Below are 20,959 nucleotides of genomic sequence, written 5' to 3'. Positions count from 1 at the left end.
CACTAAAGAATCTTGAAAAATACTCAGTCGCTTTTCTAAATAAGCGAGTGATTTAGTCCATGATTTTTGTCAATAGCTAAGAAAACCGGCGAATGATATTGATTAATTAAACCTTTTCACTGTATACATATATATGTGCATGTATATATTTTTCATTATACAGGATGAATGTATAAAAGTTTAGCAGTAACACATTTAACCGTTTCCCCCAAAGTACAAAGAACCTGTAAACGAGTCCCTTTAGTTACTGCATATGTAAATTAAGAGAATACGTTTTGTCACTCATATTTAATAATGCACGGTTTATTAAGTGTGGCCGCAGGAAATCCGCCGCCATTTTCGTTGGAATCGATTCGTCGTTTTGGTAAGGTTAAACAAAGCAAACCACTACGGAAAAAATACTGTCCGTGTTTCCAAAAGGAACGTTAAGCGGGGCGGGGAACCTCTCATGTTGAGAAGTGGACTTCATCCACGCACTAACAAAAGTCCGTATGCCATCCCCGATATGACAACACCTGTGCCGCCACAAGGAGCTCAACAATCTGTTCTTCCGCCGCCGGCCCTACCTTAGTACGACAGGGGAACATAGCAACGAGTTCCTTACTTGCCCAGTTTTAGGGACATTCGGTAAAATCGTTTTGTATTCCCGCAGCGTTTAACTGTCATTTGTTTGTTTGAATCATTAAACATATTTTCTTTCTAACAATATGTACAATTATACAATATAAATGTTTGAATCGACTTGCTATAATGGATTTACTGGTGTGATAAGAAATTGATTTCTTTGAATAGAGCAAGTATGAGAGTAACTGAATGGTACAAATCATGAGCAAATTTTAACATTAAATACTGGATTGAATATGTAATTTTGCGCAGACATAAACGGAACACTGGTTTTAATTGCAATATTAATCGTTATTTGGTCATAAAAAAAACTTTTCCAGCTGCGTGTGACACGGATCTTGAGTCAAGCTTATTCGATAATAACCATATCATGAAACCAACATTCAAGTCATTGTAACTGTATTCGATAGTGGGTGATGCATCTGAAGTTAATCGTCGTGTGCAAAAATGAATATTGTCGAATCAAACGTTTTCGAATAAAGACAACATTTAAAGGATTTCTTAAACATAAATTTGTCACATAGTCTTTTAAATCATCAAAAGCCAATACAAACAAAATGGATGATCTGTGTATAGCAGAGCATGGGTCCATGAATAGAGGGCAAAAAATGGCTGAGCTGATTTTAAAATGGTGGCGCATAACAATGGAAGGGCCCCTTGCAATTACACCTTAGCTAAATTCCTTACACCAAATTGTACGCCGCAGTTTCAAAAAACTATGGTACAATGTTTTACGATATATATGTCTATATTAGTCATGCGACCCTCGGTCGTGGTCAGTTTTTACGATAGGGGAACGAGTTGAACACATCGAGTAGAGTACAAGAATACTATATTATAGGCCAAATATTATACATCCTGACTTTGATATTTCAGATGAAATTTTCTACAGTAATATGCTGCAGCAGTCTATTAAAAATTGTTATCCACAAGGCGTGGTCCGATTTAACCACAAGGGAATAATATAACAAAACCTTTGTATAGAGGGCACAATTACACAATGTTTTAAAGAAAAAAAAATACAAAGATTATGTGATTTCAGAGAAGTGATTTTGCTAATATTTTAAATAAATAATCATGAAGTCATTTTATTTCTTTAAAAATGCAAATTTCGAGACGTACGGACGGACAATCGAATGCTTCATGACACCACTCCATGGTGGTATAACATTTTCTGCATGGTGTGCGTTTATTAGTTTAAAAGAACGCCTGCGGTCAAGTTTATATCGACGGGCATACAGACTGGCGGACAGACGCGTATACGTCCACGATCATTTAAGTATACCTGCACCCTGCTTTTGGTAACGTGGGAGGGGTATATGAGAAGGCGTGTCACAGGATGTTTCATATGATGATATGATCCCGAACCATCAGAAAGTACATGAGTAACTGAAAACGGCACTGGCGATTATTCATGCTTAGACTTGTCGAAAAACAAATAACGCAACATATGTAGATAGATAGATAGATATATTTATTTCGATAATGAGCAACATAACATAATACAACAACACATACATACATTAAAATTTAACAACATTTAAAATATGTTATTAATGAAATGCTGTGTGATGAACCATGTCAGTAAGCATCAATATCAAGGATGACACAAAAAAGAGATGATAATCTCTTGTTTCCATTGTGGTCCTTTCTACTGATGGTGGTCTGACATAGAGAGGCATGGACCATGAAAACAAACTAAAAAGAATCATTACAATATAAAAGAACAAAGGTATTTATAAAAATGACTCAACTATGCTGTTGCTCAATTGATTATGACAATGTAACAAGATAAAAAAAAATACCTTATAGTAACTGATCTATGTAGCTATCTTAGACTAAAAGCACAACGTTACAAATAAAATAATATCACATTACTCTTGGGACTAGTTAGGAGTTGAAAACAAAACATGAATAAATAGGACAATAATCATCATTCTAAAAAGTGGTTCTTAACCGCTCCTGTAAAAGTATCGAAAGTGGGAATACTCCTTATATGTGGAGGTAACATGTTCCATAACTTACATCCTAGGTAAGCGAACGACTTAATCCCAAAACTTTTAACCTTTGGAGGCACAAATGACCCATGTTCACTAGACCTAGTTCTATAAGAATTAACAGAATCCTGAGTTACAAAGTTTTGACTCATGTAGCTTGGAGAAAGACCATGCTTAATTTTGAATACATGACATAGTGTAATTTGTTCCACTCTTTTGGAAACCGGCAACCAGTTTAAAGAAACAAAATGTAAGTTGCTGATATGAGACCTGGGTTCTAGATTGAGAACAAATCTGACCAATTTGTTTTGGGTGATCTGGAGCTTATCCTTTCAATATTTATTTAATCCATGAAACCAGAAGGAACACGCATAGTCAAAGTGGCACTGGATAAGTGAAGAAACCAAAAGTCTTTTAGTGTGGACTGTAAGAAATGCTTGTTTCCTGTACATAAATTTTAACCTGGCATTTGCCTTTTTGATGATTGAAGTAACCATGGATTCACCGGTTAAATGTTGATCAAGGGTGGCACCTAAATATTTTACTGATGAAGTTGAATTAATAACCTGGCCATTACATGTAACATGAAGATCCTTATTTTGCTTAAGTTTCTGCTTAGACCCAAATATGATAGATTCAGTTTTACCAAGATGCAGAGACAATATATTATCAACTTACCAATGGCTAACAGTTTCAAGATCTTCTGCCAATTCTTTTTCAATAGTTGACCTATTTTTCCCAGAAACCAAAATAGCAGAATCATCCGCATATAGTAACAATTTGTTTATGACCACTGCGGACGTGTCATTAATATAAATTAAAAACAAAACGGGACCGAGTATGGACCCTTGTGGGACACCACATGTAATCATACAAGGCTGTGAGAAGATACCAGACACATCAACAAGTTGTTGCCTGTCAGATAAATATGACCTGAACCAACGCAGAATACCTTGACTAAGGCCTAAGGCTTCAAGTTTCATAATAAGGGTAGAATGATCAACAGTATCGAACGCTTTATGTAGGTCCAGTAATACCATGCCTATAAAGTGACCTTTATCCATTTCAAATTTAATATAATCAGACAAGTGAATGAGACAAGTGTCAGTTGAAAATCTTTTTCTGAAACCAGACTGAAACTTGTATAATATTTCTTTTTCATTGAGATAGGATTCAATTTGGTCATAAACAACCCTTTCAAAAACCTTAGATATGATACTGAGTATGGACACAGGGCGATAATTGCCAACATCACATTTATCATTTTTCTTAAAAAGGGGGACAACTCTTGCTGATTTCAAGTCATCAGGAACTACCCCTTGGAGTAAAGACAAATTAATGATATGAGTAAGTGGACATGTTATAATAGTAGCACTATCTCTAACAAACTTACATGGAATACCGTCCAACCCAGTAGATTTATTAACACTCAGATTATTTAAATATTTCAAAATTTGATTCTCAGACATAACTGAAAAAGAGAAATTGTTGTGACTTATACCTTTCTGTGAGTAAAAACTAAACACAAAATTTCGTCCATACCTATAAATAGCCTTTGGCAACTTCTCAACCAGTTTAGATGCAACTGTTGTTAAAGTTCTCTGATACCTTTTTCTTATCAAAACATATTTCATCACTATCATCCAATTTCAAGCCAATGTTAGAACAAGAGGATGATTTAGACTTTTTGGAAGGTATACCAAGATTCTTTAGTGTATTCCAGAGAGACTTAGAATCAGACTTGTTTTCTTCTAATTTATCTTTAAAAAAATCCTGTTTTGCCTTGTGTATCATATACTGAGTTTTATTTCTCAAATTTCTGAAATTCTGTAAGTTTTCAATAGACCTGTCTTTCTTGTATACATGGAAAGATTTATCACGTTCGTTAATACTCTGGAAGATTTCTTGTGTAATCCATGGCTCAGTACGCTGCTTAACTCTAACCTGTTTGACAGGAGCTATGTTATCAATAGCTGACAAAAATATGGATTTAAATGATGTATTCAACTATGATATATTTAGGAAGTAATAAGAAATAAAAGACATTGTGATAAGTACACATTCCTTTATAAAATGTAAATTGTTAATATTAACAAAACAAACATTATTAAAACGAGACTTCTATAACGTTTTACACGCTATTTTATCAAGACTTTGGCAAGGCAGTATATCCCGAGAAAGTCTATCATCGACTTTGATACTAAATGTTGTAGTAATAGCTAAAGATCGTATTGTGGTTTACATTTTATTTCCGCGTATATCTGCTATAGAGAAGGGAGTAGCACCCGCTTTCACGTTAGTACAAGCTAGATGCGTACAACACCTTAGTCATGTACACGTTATCTTTATATCAAATGGTTGCTTACTATTGCCTACCTAATCGGTACATGCAATACCATATTGTGTTATACATAGTGAAGACAAAACAGGGGGAAACTATATCAGACCCGGACGATATCAGCATTCCAGCTTCATGTAGATGATCTGTACTACCTGTCACTTATCTGATGTAGGCCTGACAAAATGGCCGTCTGTCGACATAACAAAATCAACGATGGCGACATAAATAATGTCTAGTTTGACATATGCCAAAACAATATATCATACAATACTTGATGTTCAATTTCGCTATAAATGTCTATTGTTAGAGACGCACTATACAATTTAACTTCGATAGACGTGACGTTTGTATGACAGTGGTTTTCGAAGAAACCCTTTACTTCTGTTTTAAAGTTATTATACGTTTATTGCGATTCACTATCGTTTCTAAAATAGCGTTTACATACTCGTCGGCAAAGCATTATAAATCTATGCCTCAAAACAGTGTGTAAGGATTGCAACCCTTTGCTTCCCTATAAAGAATGTTATATTCAAATGAACCTCACAAAGACTCGAGGAAGTTATATGCAATATTATGTCCTTGTTACAATGTTCATCCCTTCCATACGGAAGTCATTTATTTCTCACCTCATACAAAAATGACCTCATCCGATAGGCTTAGACCGGTCACGTGTCCATGGTGTATTTTCCATACACCCGGGTAATTTCCATACAACCCGAATAATCATCATAATCATCATCATCACCATCATCATCATCATCATAATCATCATCATCATCATCATCATCATCATCATCATCATCATCATCATCATCATCATCATCATCATCATCATCATCATCATCATCATCATCATCATCATCATCATCATCATCATCATCATCATCATCATCATCATCATCATCACCATCATTATCATCATCATCAAATTAATAATAATAGTATTATTAATTATCGGTATATGAATCATGGTGCTTAAAATGAGTGACATATTTTGTTCAAGCCGATGTTCGAGACCAATTGGTGAGTGTGGCAGCAATGAACGAGTACAAATGCATCGAAAATGTACATACAACGCTGTCATAATGAACACAACGCTGATTAATAAGCTTAATGTTACATATCATTTTTCAACACAAAATGACGACAGTATGACTATTGAGCTTATAAATGTCCTCTGATATTAATAAAATGTATACAGTGCATCAGCTTGACAATAATTCCAGGTCAAATGCTTTGTCTGAATATATCATTCCAATTCATAAACACATTATTAAAATCAAATGATCCGCGGCATGTGAACATGTCTCTTATGTCATATTAGGCCAGCGAAGCGCCTTCCGAGCTTGCGCATCCGCCCAGTCTGGTCAGGAGCTATAATGTCCGCTATTAATCACGGCATGAGTCATGGTCTCTTCAGCGGACGTGGTAGCTCCCAACAAGACTATGCGAGGCGCATGCATATATAACATAATACTCTTTTTCGCATCACGCGACTCATTTGATTTTTTCAAATAATATTTTCTGAACAGTTTTATTTCACTATCCTTCAATCAGTAAAAGGGTACGGGAAAAGGGCAATTTGTACATATTATTTACAATTATTTTTATGCAGATAATATTTTAAACCAAGAAGAGCGACTCTTGTTGGTTAAGATGTATAAAATTATCGTGCGCGTAATGTCTATATAAATTGTGTGCACTCACAAGAGTGACCCGCTTTAACCTTGAAGTCGTGATAGGGGCAATATAAGTAGATACTTTGCAATGTTACTCACTTTGATCTGTAAATGCCAGCAAAGCTACCGACAATGGACCGTTTGATATGAATAACACAGTCGCACTTCAATGTTCTACCAAAAAGTATCGTGATTAGATTTTTTATTTACAAAAATGGAATAAGATATGAATGAATGATTTGAATGTATGGAAAGAAAACTGCGTCTTAGTGAAATACAAACGCACCATATGTGTCAATGGTGTAGAACAAACTAATGTTAAATAGATAATATGCGATATGAAGATACATATCATATAGTCTGATATAGTTGTATTTTTATTTTACGTTATAATAGTTCGTATGTCTTAAATTCTATAAATAGCAGCATATATACTTGCATAAAATGTATGTAAAAAGGCAATAAACAACTTATATAACCTTTATTTTCAAAATCAGAATACCGGTATATATTTCGTGTTCAAGATAATCGTTATGCAAATCGGAAGTTACTTCTGGTGACGCGCCAGATCATTTTTCACAACTGTAAAAGTCATCATGAATAATTTCTTTTAAGTTTCGGAAAAAAATTCAACATATAATCAGATGTCGTTTGAAGAAAGTAAATAACGACGGACGACATATAAACCAGGACAGGAGAGCAACCTAGATAAATAGTTTTGAGATCAGGTGAGCTATAATCAAGCTATAATCAATACTCGGTTTACATTAAGCACGCTGTCAAGCCATGTACACTGCGTGATATTGCCAAGGTTGTTATCTGCATTTGCAACCTTATCATGTTCTAAAAATAAACATGATGCAATAAAAGCTAATATATATTGATATAAAAGGCGCATACAAGACCTGGATTTCATTTAAAGTCGCATTTGGTTGAGGAAAGCTGTACGGTAAGGTAAGAACTAAATTTTAAGGACGTGCGCGAAGAAGCGGATGGGTGTTATTTCTCTTTTCCGTTTGTTTAGATTAAAAGCATTTTCATTTACGTTTTTGTGTAATGGATACGAATAATGGGACCAACATTACCGAAATGAAACAAAATCGAAAGAAATAATCATCGTGTTGTGAATACACTGTCACGCGTCTTTGGACTGTCTAGGTTAATGAAGTTCTTTATTATAGAACCAAGTTTGACGTTTTATTCTTGATAGTACATCGTTTTGGTAGCGCATCGAGTACATACCAAGTGAATTATTCGTTTGTTAAAACATGGTTGATTTGGAAAATGTTTATTTCACGCTTGTTAATTATCTTTACACGACATAACATGCCTGCATTTTAAAGTTGCTTTCGTATATGTTGTATCTGTTGAGCTCAACTGTGTTAATTGTGATCATGCTGATCTTTTGTGATCGCTGTTTGTCTGTCTTTCGTTGAGCGTCCGTCGTCAACTTTTACCCTGTCAAACCTCGAGGCCACATTTATTGTCCTATTTTCATTAAATGTGGTCATACCATTTTTACCAATTATATCTTGGCCGAGTTCTAAACCGGGTCATGACAAAAAATCACTAGGTCAAATTAAAGAAAAAAGCCTGTGGACATTATGGAGGTCGCATTTTTTACATTGTAATACCTTGCGAATACTATAGAAGTCACATTTATAGTCTCATCTTCTAAAAACCTGGTAAGAGCATTTGTTTTAATGATATCTCGTTGAAGTTTGAAAATGGTTTCGGTTCATTGAAAACATGGCCGCCAAAGGGCGGGAAAGTTTTTTGTATTAGAAAAACCTTGTTTACACTCTACATGTCGCATATATTTTAAATTTAACATAAGCTTGAATCAGTAATATCCTCGCCTGTTGTATTATTGTATTAATAGCTCAAGTTCGTATAGTGGTTTGCATTTTTTTTCCGCCTTTAACATTTTTGTCCGCGTCTATCTGCTATCCAAGGAATGAAGGAAGTAGCACCCGCTTTCCCTCTTCTACTAGCTGTATGCGTACAACACCTACGTCATATACACGTGATCTTTATATCCAAAAGTTGCTACCTATTGCTATATTGCCTACCTAATCGGTACATTCAAGACTGTATTGTGTTACAAGTAGAGCAGAAAAACAGGTGAAAATTATGTAAGACCCGGACGACTTCAGCCTTCTATTTTAACGTAGATGGACTGAAATACCTGTCACTTACTAGTACCTGATGTAGGCCTGACAAAATGGCCGTCCGTCGGCATAACAAAATCAAAGATGGCGACAAAAATGATGTATAGTTTGACATTTGAAAAATGACAACAAATTTATGTGAAACAATACTTTGTATATAAATGTTCATCGATTGTATACGGTTTAATGGAAATTTTGCCACTTCACAAACTATACTAATATAACAAGTGATATCATATGCCTGTTAAATAATGCTACAGAGACTCTCAGTTTTTAATGATGTATAGAAATTATTAAAATATCTGAATATAATCAACCAGTATACGCTGTCGATGTAGTGTTTATTTAAATAATGATTTATAATAAAATGGTGTATACTAATAATCTAACAAATGTTTATATTCGTTTGACGAAACAGTATCTAATCAAACTCAACATGTTTTAAGCATTATCCGTATGAATTTTAAAGTCGACGAAAAAGAATACAAATACCATTTACGTGCATCACGAAGAAGAATGTCTTATAGACCAAATGGAAACAGGTTTACTTACAGTACTCGAGTAGGTAATACCACCACGTAATAACCTGTAATAACGGCCGGTCAAATAAGGGCGAATATATCGCAGCTTCGCCTTGATTAAAGTGAATATTGCGATGTAAGAGTGGTTTTAAGTAGAATCTTCGACTTCCGGCAAACATGCAGTGAGGTTAATAATCTTTCCTTAACATCGCCCATTATTCTGGACCGAGATAAATGTAAGAATAACTGCATGTTTGCATTCTTTATATTCACAGTAGTTTATATTGGTAGTCAATTAACCATATATGAGGATTGGTATTATAAAGTCATATTTATTGGTGGGATACCTTAGATGGGAAACCAAATGCATACGTAACGCGAGTCGTCAAGAATGAACACAGTGCAAGGTTATGAGTTCAGTTATGAGTCATTAGTTGTCTCAGTGACGATTATTTGGTTAATCAACACACCTCTTCACATGTAAGGTATTTGTCGTAAATGTTCATCTAATTATATATTTTCCTAAAAGTCTTATAGGATGATTTTATTTTGATAGTGAGCCTTTTATAGCCGACAATCACGCTTAAAAAAGCTCCAACGATTTACAAGAAAATAAAAAATGTTATTTTCTAAAAATAAACAAGAGGTTCGTCGCAAATGTGAGGAACATCGGTGCAGCGCTATGTCAGCTACGTTCAAAGGGGAATGGGGAAATAATAATAATAATAATGTGCTTGTTGACGGGCGCTATAAATATACGAACTGTCTATTGATAAACAGTAAAATTTAACTTCAAAAGACGTTAGTTGTTTTAAGCCAGCGGTTTTACCACTATTTCAAAATTACTATACGTTTATTGTATTGCGCTATCATTTATAAAATTGCGTTAACATATTTATCGGCAAAATACTTCAACAGTAATCCCTCAAACAACGTTTAGGGCATTCACCCGTGTGCTTCTTTAAATAGAATGTTATATTCAAACGAACGTAACCAAGTCTGGGTGAAGTTACATTTGTATGCAATTACATTTCTTTTTTGCAATATTCATCCTTCCCATACGGAAGTAATTTAAACTTTATGATATTGAAAGTACTTAAATTCGATCCAAAAACGCATGTGCTTAGTTAAAGGCCACATTATGTCACAATGCGTATCCGTTTATAATAAATAGTATGCAAGTAATACTCTCATAGGCTCTAATTTATCTGAAAACAGCACAAACATGTAAGTCGATGCCGTGTTTAGCTGCTTGAGAAAAAACTCCTTTGTTTAACTTTATTGATAGAACAGACGAAAGTAAAATATTGATTATGTTTTATTTATAATGTAATTTCTCTAACATGATTTAAATAGTTTTCGTATGAATGCCATTTTATGATTTTAATATAACCAAACATATTTTGAGAAATAAATCACCGGTAGACGTTCATAGAAGCTACCCTTTACATGTACAACTAGTATAATTGTATCTGCACATTCACCACAAAAATTAAAAGATATCTCATCTACCGGTATGTTATTAAACTGTTCTTTCTTTAGATACACACGTTTTCAAATGTAACTTATCATGGAACAACGAAACGTTCTGTTGCGCTTCAATTTTATATAAAAAAAGATACTTTATGGCGCAGTTATTCCATTTAACCGCAGCTGAGCACGAAGTGCTCAAAATAAGCTATTGTGACTGTGGTTACCTTATGTTAACGGTATGACGGCGTCCGTCATAAAGCGATGTGCGGTGTCCAGTTTGTGGGGTACATCGTTAGCCAACTACCAATATAGAAGCAATTTGTTTCATCTTGATGAAACTTGATTATGTAGACAATATCTTAATCGAGTTCGAATCTGGGTTACATGTGCCCAACAACCAGTTCATTAAGTTATGCTCATTTTGTAAACCCTAGCAAAATATGCACACAAACAGAAACAGTTGTTTCGAAAACTCCTCTCAATTGTACTGACTGCCGGATAGTAAAATATAACTGTAAATAAAATTTTATTTGACAAAATCCTATGATCGCGTTATGCGAAAGAGAGGCTTATGTTATATACGCCAAGCGTAGATCCATCCGTACTTGCGCTTCCACATAGTCTTGTAAGGAGCTACCACGTCCGCTGAAGAGACCTGGTGCCGTATTCCAGTAGCTTCTGAAGTAAAAAAAGAACTTAAGTTAAAATATTTCGCATGATATTTTCTTATCTTCGCCATTTTTTCTTTGAACATACGATTTCACTTAAGTTAAATTCTGGTAGCTTCATAAACTTTATAGATTTCTTTACTCTGTGTAATTGTTCTCATATATTTAAAATTGGGTTAAATTCCTTTAAATCTTAAAGAAATTTCTTAAAGAGAAATACTAAGCGTCTCATGTTTTATTTTTGATATTTCAAATTTAACTTAAGACATTTATTTAAGAAATTTCTTAACTTAAGTGAAAACTTAAGAAGCTACTGTAATACGGCCCCAGGAAACATGCTGTGATTAATAGCGGACCTCGTAGCTCCTGACCAGACTGGGTGGATGCGCAATATGGGAAGGCGCAACGCTTGCCGTATATGTCACGAGAGACATGTTCGCATGACGCGGAACATTTGATTTTAATAATGTGTATATGAATTTGAATGATAAATACAAAGTATTTGACCTGGAATTATTGTCAAGCTGATGCACTGTATGCATTTTATAAATATCCGAGAACCTTGGTGAGATCAATATTTTCTGTTGAAAAATTATATGTAACATTTACATCATTAATCAGCGTTGTTTTCATATTGACATAGTTGTCTATACAACTGCGATGCTAGTTGACTAGTACATTTCTGGCATATTCACCAATTGGTATCGAACATCGGCTTAAACGAAATATGTCAATTATAGTCATATCATTATTCATATAAGTAGTAGTAGTAGTAGAAGTAGTAGTAGTACGATAATGATGATGATGATGATGATGGTGGTGCTGGTGGTGCTGCTGCTGCTGCTGATAATGCTGATGATGATGGTTATGATGATTATGTTGATAACGATGATTTTTATAAGACAAACAGACAGACAGACAGACAGACGAACGGACGGACGGACAGACTGACGGACGGACGGACGGACGGACGGACGGACGGACGGACGGACGGACGGACAGACAGACAGACAGACAGACAGACAGACAGACAGACAGACAGACAGACAGACAGACAGACAGACAGACAGACAGACAGACAGACAGACAGACAGACAGACAGACAGACAGACAGACAGACAGACAGACAGACAGACAGACAGACAGACAGACAGACAGACCGATCGACCCACAAACAGACAGACAGACAGACAGATAGACATACAGACAAACAGACAGACGAACGGACAGACAGACAGACAGACAGACAGACAGACAGACCGATCGACCCACAGACAGACAGACATACAGACAGACAGATAGACATACAGACAAACAGACAGACGAACGGACAGACAAACAGACAGACAGACAGACAGAGAGACAGACAGAGAGACAGACAGAGAGACAGACAGTTTATTCAGATTTTTGTTATATACATCATCTTAATGCTTAAATACACACATTATTATCTGCTCGGTTACTAGACATAACAACATAACATTAAATAACAAATAATAGTTATTATATAATACTAATACAAATACATGCAATCGATGGTAAAAATACGTAGGTTCTATCAAAGTGGTACTGACGTTTATTGAACAGTATTTTTAAGAAAAGTATTTCTTTGAACAAAATCTTTGTCGATAAATTTACACACATAATAAATAACAAGATCAGAACAAGGACATAATCCAAGTGTTTATTATGCAGCAGGTGAAAGTTGAGGTTTCGGTAAGAAGAATTTTATTAAACATGTTGAAACTCGTTTTATGGTAAGAGGATGTTATGTCATTCACCTCTGTTACAGGGACTCACGACCGGAAAGTGAAACGCATTTGCAACCTTATCATGTTCTAAAAATAAGCTTGATGCAATAATGGCTATGTATAGATTGATATAAAAGGCGCATAAAAGACCTGGATTTCATTTAAAGTCGCAATAAATTGCGGAAATCGGTACGGTCAGGTAAGAATTAAATTTGAAGAACGTGAAGGAGCGTATGGGGTTTATTTATTTTTAGCATTTGTTTAGATTTGTTAACGTATGTGTGTACATTTAGAATATGAAAATGAAATAATAGTCGTGTATTATATGCACTGTCATGCTTTGTTTACATGTCTAGGTTTATGAAGTTCTTTATTATAGAACCATTTTTGGCGTTTTATTCTTCATTGTATATCGCTTTGGTTGAGCATCAAGTAAATAAAAAGTGAATAATTCGTTTGTTAAAACATGATGGATTTGGAAAATGGGTATTTCACGCTTGTGCATTATCTTAACACGAAATAACATGCCTGCATTTTGAAAATGCTTCATTATTTGTTTTATCTGTTAAGCTCACCTGTGTTCAATGTGATCATGTTGATCTTTTGTGATCAGTGTTGTGTGTTTCCCGTCCCTCGTCAACTTTACATTGTAAACACTCGAGGCCATATTTATTTTCATATTTCATGAAATGTCGTTATACCATTTTTTCCCAATGACATCTTGGCCGAGTTTGAAACTGTGTCAAATTTTAGAAAAAGCTTGTGAACATTACAGAAGTCATATGTATGGCTATTGTTATAAATTGTGAATACTGTAGAAGTCACATTTATAGTCTCATCTTCTAGAAACCTGGTAGGAACAGTTGTTTAATGATATCTCGTTGAAGTTTAAAAAATTGGTTTCTGTTCATTGTAAAATATTGGCGACAAAGGGCGGAGTAGTTTGTCTTTTATTGCCATAGAAAAACATTGTTAATCCTCTGCATGTCACATATATAGTACAATATTCATAAAACTTGGTCAACATATTTGTTTTAATGATATCTCAGTAAACATCACAAATGATTCCCGTCCGTTGAAAAACATTGCCGCCAGAGGGCCAAGCAGTGTTTTAATATGTACATAGTAAAACCTTGTTTCCCCCTAGAAGCAACATGTATGGTCCCATCTTCATAAATTTTGGTCGAAACGGTTGTTCGAATGATATCTTTTCTAAGTTTAAAATGGATACGGTCTGTTAAAAAATATGGACGCCAAAGAGCGGGTCAGTCTTTCTTATATGGCTATATTAAAACCATTTTTTTCCACGCTCCAGAATACTTGGTCAGAGCATTTTATCTTATAATATCGCGACAGAATTCGGAAATGATTCCGGCTCATGTACAAAAATAGCCGTCAGGGGGCGGGGTAGTTTTTCTTATATGGCTATAGTAAAACCTTGTTAACAGTCTTAAAATCGCATTTATATAAGTTATATATTTTCATAAATGTTGCTCAGAACATTTGTTCTAATATTATCTCGACTGAGTTTGAAAATGGTTTTGGTTCGTTGAAAAACATGGCCGCCAAGTGCGGGACAGTTTTCTGTATATGGCTATTGTAAAACCTTGTGTAAACACAATATATGTATCGTCTGTGTTTTATAACTTTATGTATGAAGATTTGTTAGATAAAAGAGCGGTTGAGTTCGAAAATGTTACCTGTCCGTTTAAAAAAACATTACCGCAATTGGACAGGTCAGTTTTTCTAATATGGATATATAAAACTTTGTTAAAACCCTGATAGTCACATTTATGGTGCAATCTTCATTTAAGTTGGTCGGAACATTTGTCTTTATTATATCTCAGCTAAGTTCGGAATTGGTTCCGGTCCGTTGTAAAATATAACCGCTAAGGGACGGGTCGGCTGTCCATATATTAATATTAAAATCCTGTTAACGCTGAGGATGTCACAGTTTGAGTCTAATGTTCCTGAAACTTGGTCAGAAAATGTATTATAATGTAATCTTCACGGAGTTCCAAAATCGTTTTGCTAGGAACATAACTTTTGTATTTAAAAAATCTAAGCCGAGTTAACAACTGGTTATATATAGAAATAAATAAATAAATACCTGTGTTCATTGAATGTAAGGCCTAAAGCTTCTTTATTTTTGTACATTGACAAAGTGATTGTATTTTACTTGAACGTTTTATCCAAATCTTGTGTGGACGTCTGTTGAAGACAAATAACCAAAATCTGAAACCGAAACATTTGGTATTTTGCGAAAATTAGCCAACGTGACCGCAATTTTGCCAATAACCCATAACTATAGAATTTTTGGATTCGTTATAAAGGATAAGCTTGGTGAAACATATACACCTTAAAGGCGTATTTTAATTGAGCAAATATGACGTTCACTGGATAATATTTCAACAAATACAGATAATTTTGAAACACTATCTTTTGGCGAAAAAAATACTTAAATATTGTTCAACCAAACATCGAATAAGCAGATCAAAGTCTCAATATATTGTTTAATCATGCATACCTGGGTTGTAATTAAGTATTGTTCTGTTCTGACTTGTACCGCGAGTTAAATAAAACGTGTCCATTACCGGTAATAACAACACTCCCCACAGATTTCAAGTAACATGTTCGCGAGTAAAACAGAACAAAACTGCCAACTATGAAATGGCAATTGTTCCTACATAATATTGATATCCCGAACATTAGTTCCTGCTTTATTGCTATCACAAACATACGTTACTCAGTTACAGTTATTTGAATAAGTGCTAAGTCTATAATATGTTGTTAAGTTTTGCATCTAATTGTAGAAACCGTTGCCAATCAACAATTGATATCCACATTTGAAGGACTACAAAATGTATCCGTCTTAAAACAAAAACATTTTAATTCGACTTTTCACTGAACAATTCGAGCTATACAACTCACATAATATCGGCGTCAGTGTCTGCGTAACTCCCTTGATAAAGTAACCGAGCAAAACATCCATATTACTGTTTCTGCTAACATAAAGGTCCGAGCCATTAATTGGCTGAACATTTGCAGCGGAACAATTTTGAAATAAAAACATGCTTTCTGCATTATTTCTTCTTATGTAATGTCTGTGGTGCTTCATTTAAACATGATTGAACCAAACAATATTGAAAAGTCGTTCCTGCTCTATTCAGGTTGAAGACAATGGAAGACGAACATTATACAAACACGAGGACGGTATATTGTCTGCCGGGTATGCCGACATTGCCTCGTGAAACAGGAACAAGGAACAAGGTTCGTGCTTTGAGATGGATTAATGCATGCATGATTTCCTTTTTTAGCACGACAGACGGTTGATTTCCCCTTTATGACGATGTCAATAACCATGCACTTTTTCCGCAAATCACGGACAAACCCAAATATTAGTTGCGAAGACAACATTCACGTGCTTGTTTGTGTTGTAACGACTTTATGCCACATGAGTTATTATTTTATAGCTTTAGTGGCCCAATAGAACACTATATGCAGAACAAAATGTATATATCTGATAAACAAATGTCCACGTTTGGAAAATATGTTCTTGACTTTCGTCTTGAAAATGGTTTCTATGTACGCATAAATTGATACGTAATCATTTGGAATCGTTATGTTTTATTGACCCTATTGAAACGAATATACTGTTTGGGCGGATTATTCATAATATTATTTGTTATGATTTATTTACATAGGTTACAATACTTCGTTAATTATAAAGTGTACTGATATGTTTCTTCAAGGTACGTGTTCCAAGTTCGAAACTCAATCTTTGTGCTAGAAGAGCTAGTATTAATTCGGATTTGAAGAGGCGGTCGAAAAACAGTCGGGATCGACGTCTTGTAACATACTTGCAGGTGGCACACTATGTTTTTTTTCACTAAGGAAATTAACTATACATATCCAATTTAAAGCTTATCGGTGCGTGAACAACATTTATATTTGATAATTATAACGAGAGGGTTTTCCCTATACTAAGTAGGACTAGAGTCGTCATAGTTATATCAACGAAGACTTCTTTGTTTACTCGGCAGTTTTTTGTTTTCAGAAACTCATTACACTAGGTAATGGTGAAGACAATTAATATTTATTTAAAACCAATCAAATATTTATACAATCTTATAGGCATTAATAGGTGTAATCATTAACTGTTTTGGCATCCAACCGACATACGAACTGACATACCGTTCTTTTATTTGTGGAATATTACAACAAGTTTGAAATTGTCAATTTGTGAATTAAGGCCTTTAAAATGATATTTTTTATAACACTGATGGTAATTAATAATAATAACAAACGCAGTGCTGAATTATTTTTTTTTCATCCAGATTCCAGAGCACTTCCCTGCTTTGTCGATCCGGCTATCGGAAGTACTCGATGGTATTGGAGCCGGGAAATTCACCGTAATGGAGAGGAGAGAAACATACTTGCTGAGGGAGAGCATGGAGACGATAACACGGCAATTAAAGGGGTTTAAAGTTGAGTGTTTTCATTTTGGGAGTCAATCAGAAGGTACCACCACTCCTGGTCTCAATTCTGATATCGATCTTTTACAAAGTTATCACCATACAAACATCATGACAGACTGGAGAGACTGGAAGGCTGGTATGGCTAACCTTCTGATGCTTCATGACGACCACACTCCGCCGCAACAGTACTTGCTTCAGGTCATCAGGCGAGACACACCGGAGCCGGAGACACGACTGTGTGATGAAATGTATGTGAGGAAAGATTCTGAGCAACTACTGTTTAGCTCAGAACAATGGGAAAAGGATACAGAGCAGCAACATAAAGATATGGGAGAGATAACCAAACATGGACCTTCGGTGAGTACTATACCCAACTGGGATATTGTAGACGCATTTCACGTTTGCCACCCTCTTCCTGAAATACACCACTGGATAGACAGATGCAGAGGTAGAGACTGGCCGCCTGCCCAATTACTTGAGGCTGCACAAGTAGCTCCGTGTTTCCTGGTACCAGCCGGTCATCCTGATAGCGATTACACTCGCGAAGAATGGCGACTGTTTCCGAACCTTATAGAACGAATGTTGATGTTTAGTTTAAGTATGAAACAAATTAAATGTTATATTGTTTTAAAATTAATTAAACAATCCTTATTTAGTAAATCGGTGGGTGATTTTACAAGTTTTCATTGTAAAACTGTAATGTTTTACATAATAGAGAGAACACACCCTTCTCTGTGGAAGGAACATAATCTTATGTTCTTACTTTTACTATGTTTACAAGTATTAAGAAAGTTGCTGCGACTAGGAAAATTCCGTCATTATATCATAAAAGGAGTGAACTTGTTCGATGGAAAAATTTCTTTTGCGCAGCAGAGGCGCCTTTTACAGTACGTGGAATACTTGATAAAGACAGACATGCAAGATTTATTTTATATAGATATAGATAAATTAGGATATCGTCTACAAGGGTGTGATATACGGCACATTGGACAAGCTGGGGAAGTGCTAGGATGTGTAGGCATACATAACATTATCAGTTTATCACTGATGTTTGAGCGCTTGGAGATTTTTCTTATTCACTTAAGAGTAATAACATCTAAGATAGAACATCCGAATACAATCTTCGAGCAAGATATAAACTGTAAATTACGCAATTGTTTTGAATATTACACGAATGCCAAATTAAAATCCGCTGCTTTAGAATGTATTAACCACCTGTTCGCATTACACAATTCGATGCAATCATCTAAATATTTGCGACTACGAAACCATGCTTTCAGCGAAATTATAAGGCGTTTCAAATATTCTTTAAAAACGGATGTAGCTTCTAGTCGCTTAAAGTTGGCGTCTGTGCTTTACTGTTTCGGACATCTTCACGCTGCAGTTAGAGTGTTGGATGACGTGGAGAGGAGGTATCATAGCAAGGTGAAGGCTGTGTGTGGATGCAGACGTATAAAAGGAGACAGTGATCTCCAGGTGTTTGCTAACATGATATCAGATAAGAATGACAACGTATTATGTGAACGACCATTCGCATTCTGTGTCAAGTTTGTTAGAGAAGAAGCGTACTGCGCTCCATACATACTGTGGTTTGAAATGAAGCGCAACATGACTGAAAAAGAAGTTTCGCAGAGAACTTCCATTCAAAAATATTGGATGGATTACGCTGAGGTGGCTGCTCGTCCTTTCCTACACTATCTACAGTATCTCACGTATGGAGGACTAGGAGAACGCGACAAACAGCTACATGTGCTTGGAATTCTCGAGTTTTATGTATTTGATCCAAGAAATAGAATAAACATGTATCATTCTGAGACAGTGCTCAATTTGCTTGCACACTGCTATGAAATGGAAGGAGACTATGAACGGGCATTACATTACTACGCTTGGTCGTTGAGTTTGTGCCGAACGAACAATGCTGCTAACTGGCACGTTCAGCGTGTGCATCGTCTGATTAATACTTAAGAATGAAAATGACAACTTTTAAAAGTACAAAATACCTTATAACAAATGTATTGAGATACGCACTGTATTGTTTAATTTTTTAATTGTATGTACTATTAAACATCACACTTTCCAAGAACATACAAAGTGCACAGATATTGAAAAATATTAAAATCGTACACTTTATTCTATTACATTTGCATTAGTATGGAAAACGAGCGTTACGTGATATTGCTGTAGATACTTCTAATTAAGTGTAGATTTACTTTTTGTAGCTAGTTTAAGAAAACATTTACCAATATATTATGTGTTTTCATGTCAAGAAATAAATCATATCCGGGACTCTGTTCATTAGCTTAATATTTTCGGTCTTAATAAACAAAATAACTTGTCAAAAACACGATTAACATCAAACAGCAAAAGACGATACATTTTGAACATAAAGAATAGCGTGCACATAAACATGTTCTGCGCGTGACAGCTTTATCCCGGAAGTGCAGAAATTAAGATCATTTTACTAATCGTGTGTTTGATTTCGATAATTGTATTAATTAAATGATGAAATAAAACATAAACTGATCGCATGTATCATTTACATATGTACATTATTTAGTATTTATATAATAAACGTGAGGATCAGACGGCAAAAGCAGCCTCAACTATAAACCCTAAAATAGTATCCTCGTTTGTTATGTTGTAGTTTGTATAGAGAAAAACAAAATTTAGTTAAACAATGTAAGTTTTTATAATTTTATAATTATCAAAATCGCAAAATCTTTCTCTCAGCAACATCAACCTTTCACTGTATGTTACTTTTTATTCAAAATTGAGAAAGCATATAAGATATGTCAACACATGTGTTAGCCGTAACTTCAAAGAAGCATTAACAAAACTACCCTGATGCTAAAACGATGAACTCAGTGTTATATTTGTCCGCATGTGACGCTTCTCAACTAACCTGTGTATTATCACGCGGTGTAAGGCGGGAAGAACTTTTTTTTCATTTTTCGCAAATTCGTTCACACTTACACCTAGCATTTGCAAACAAATTCCTTTATGTCGAACATGGCGCTACATCGTACAATATGTATATCATTTGTTCAGTTTCGCTGAATAGTTTGAGCTTTACTACTCATCAAAATGTCGAAGTCGGCGTCTGCGTGGATGTCTGCTTAATGATTGTATGGTAAACGGGCACAATCTTTGAAGTGCAATTTAGAAGAACGATGGCTTTTTTTGAACTTGGATATTGGTAAAGGTAACCGTTCAACATCTCTATATTTCCGACTTTAACGCAGTTATTCAAATTGGA

At 35.0% G+C, this 20,959-nt stretch overlaps 1 protein-coding gene and 1 long non-coding RNA gene across 2 annotated transcripts in view; both read left to right on the top strand.

Annotated features, from left to right (window-relative positions):
- Positions 1–20,959, top strand: part of LOC127854713 (uncharacterized) — a 64,391-nt gene that overhangs the window by 40,672 nt on the left and 2,760 nt on the right. The window lies entirely within an intron of this gene.
- Positions 7,530–17,091, top strand: LOC127855220 (uncharacterized). The gene is made up of 3 exons (XR_008037404.1): positions 7,530–7,595; positions 16,396–16,495; positions 16,978–17,091. It is a non-coding gene; the product is annotated as an uncharacterized LOC127855220 (long non-coding RNA).

Source organism: Dreissena polymorpha, chromosome 13 (assembly GCF_020536995.1).
Source record: "Dreissena polymorpha isolate Duluth1 chromosome 13, UMN_Dpol_1.0, whole genome shotgun sequence".
In the NCBI taxonomy this organism is placed as follows: domain Eukaryota; kingdom Metazoa; phylum Mollusca; class Bivalvia; order Myida; family Dreissenidae; genus Dreissena; species Dreissena polymorpha.
This window is presented reverse-complemented; position numbering and strand designations above follow the sequence as displayed.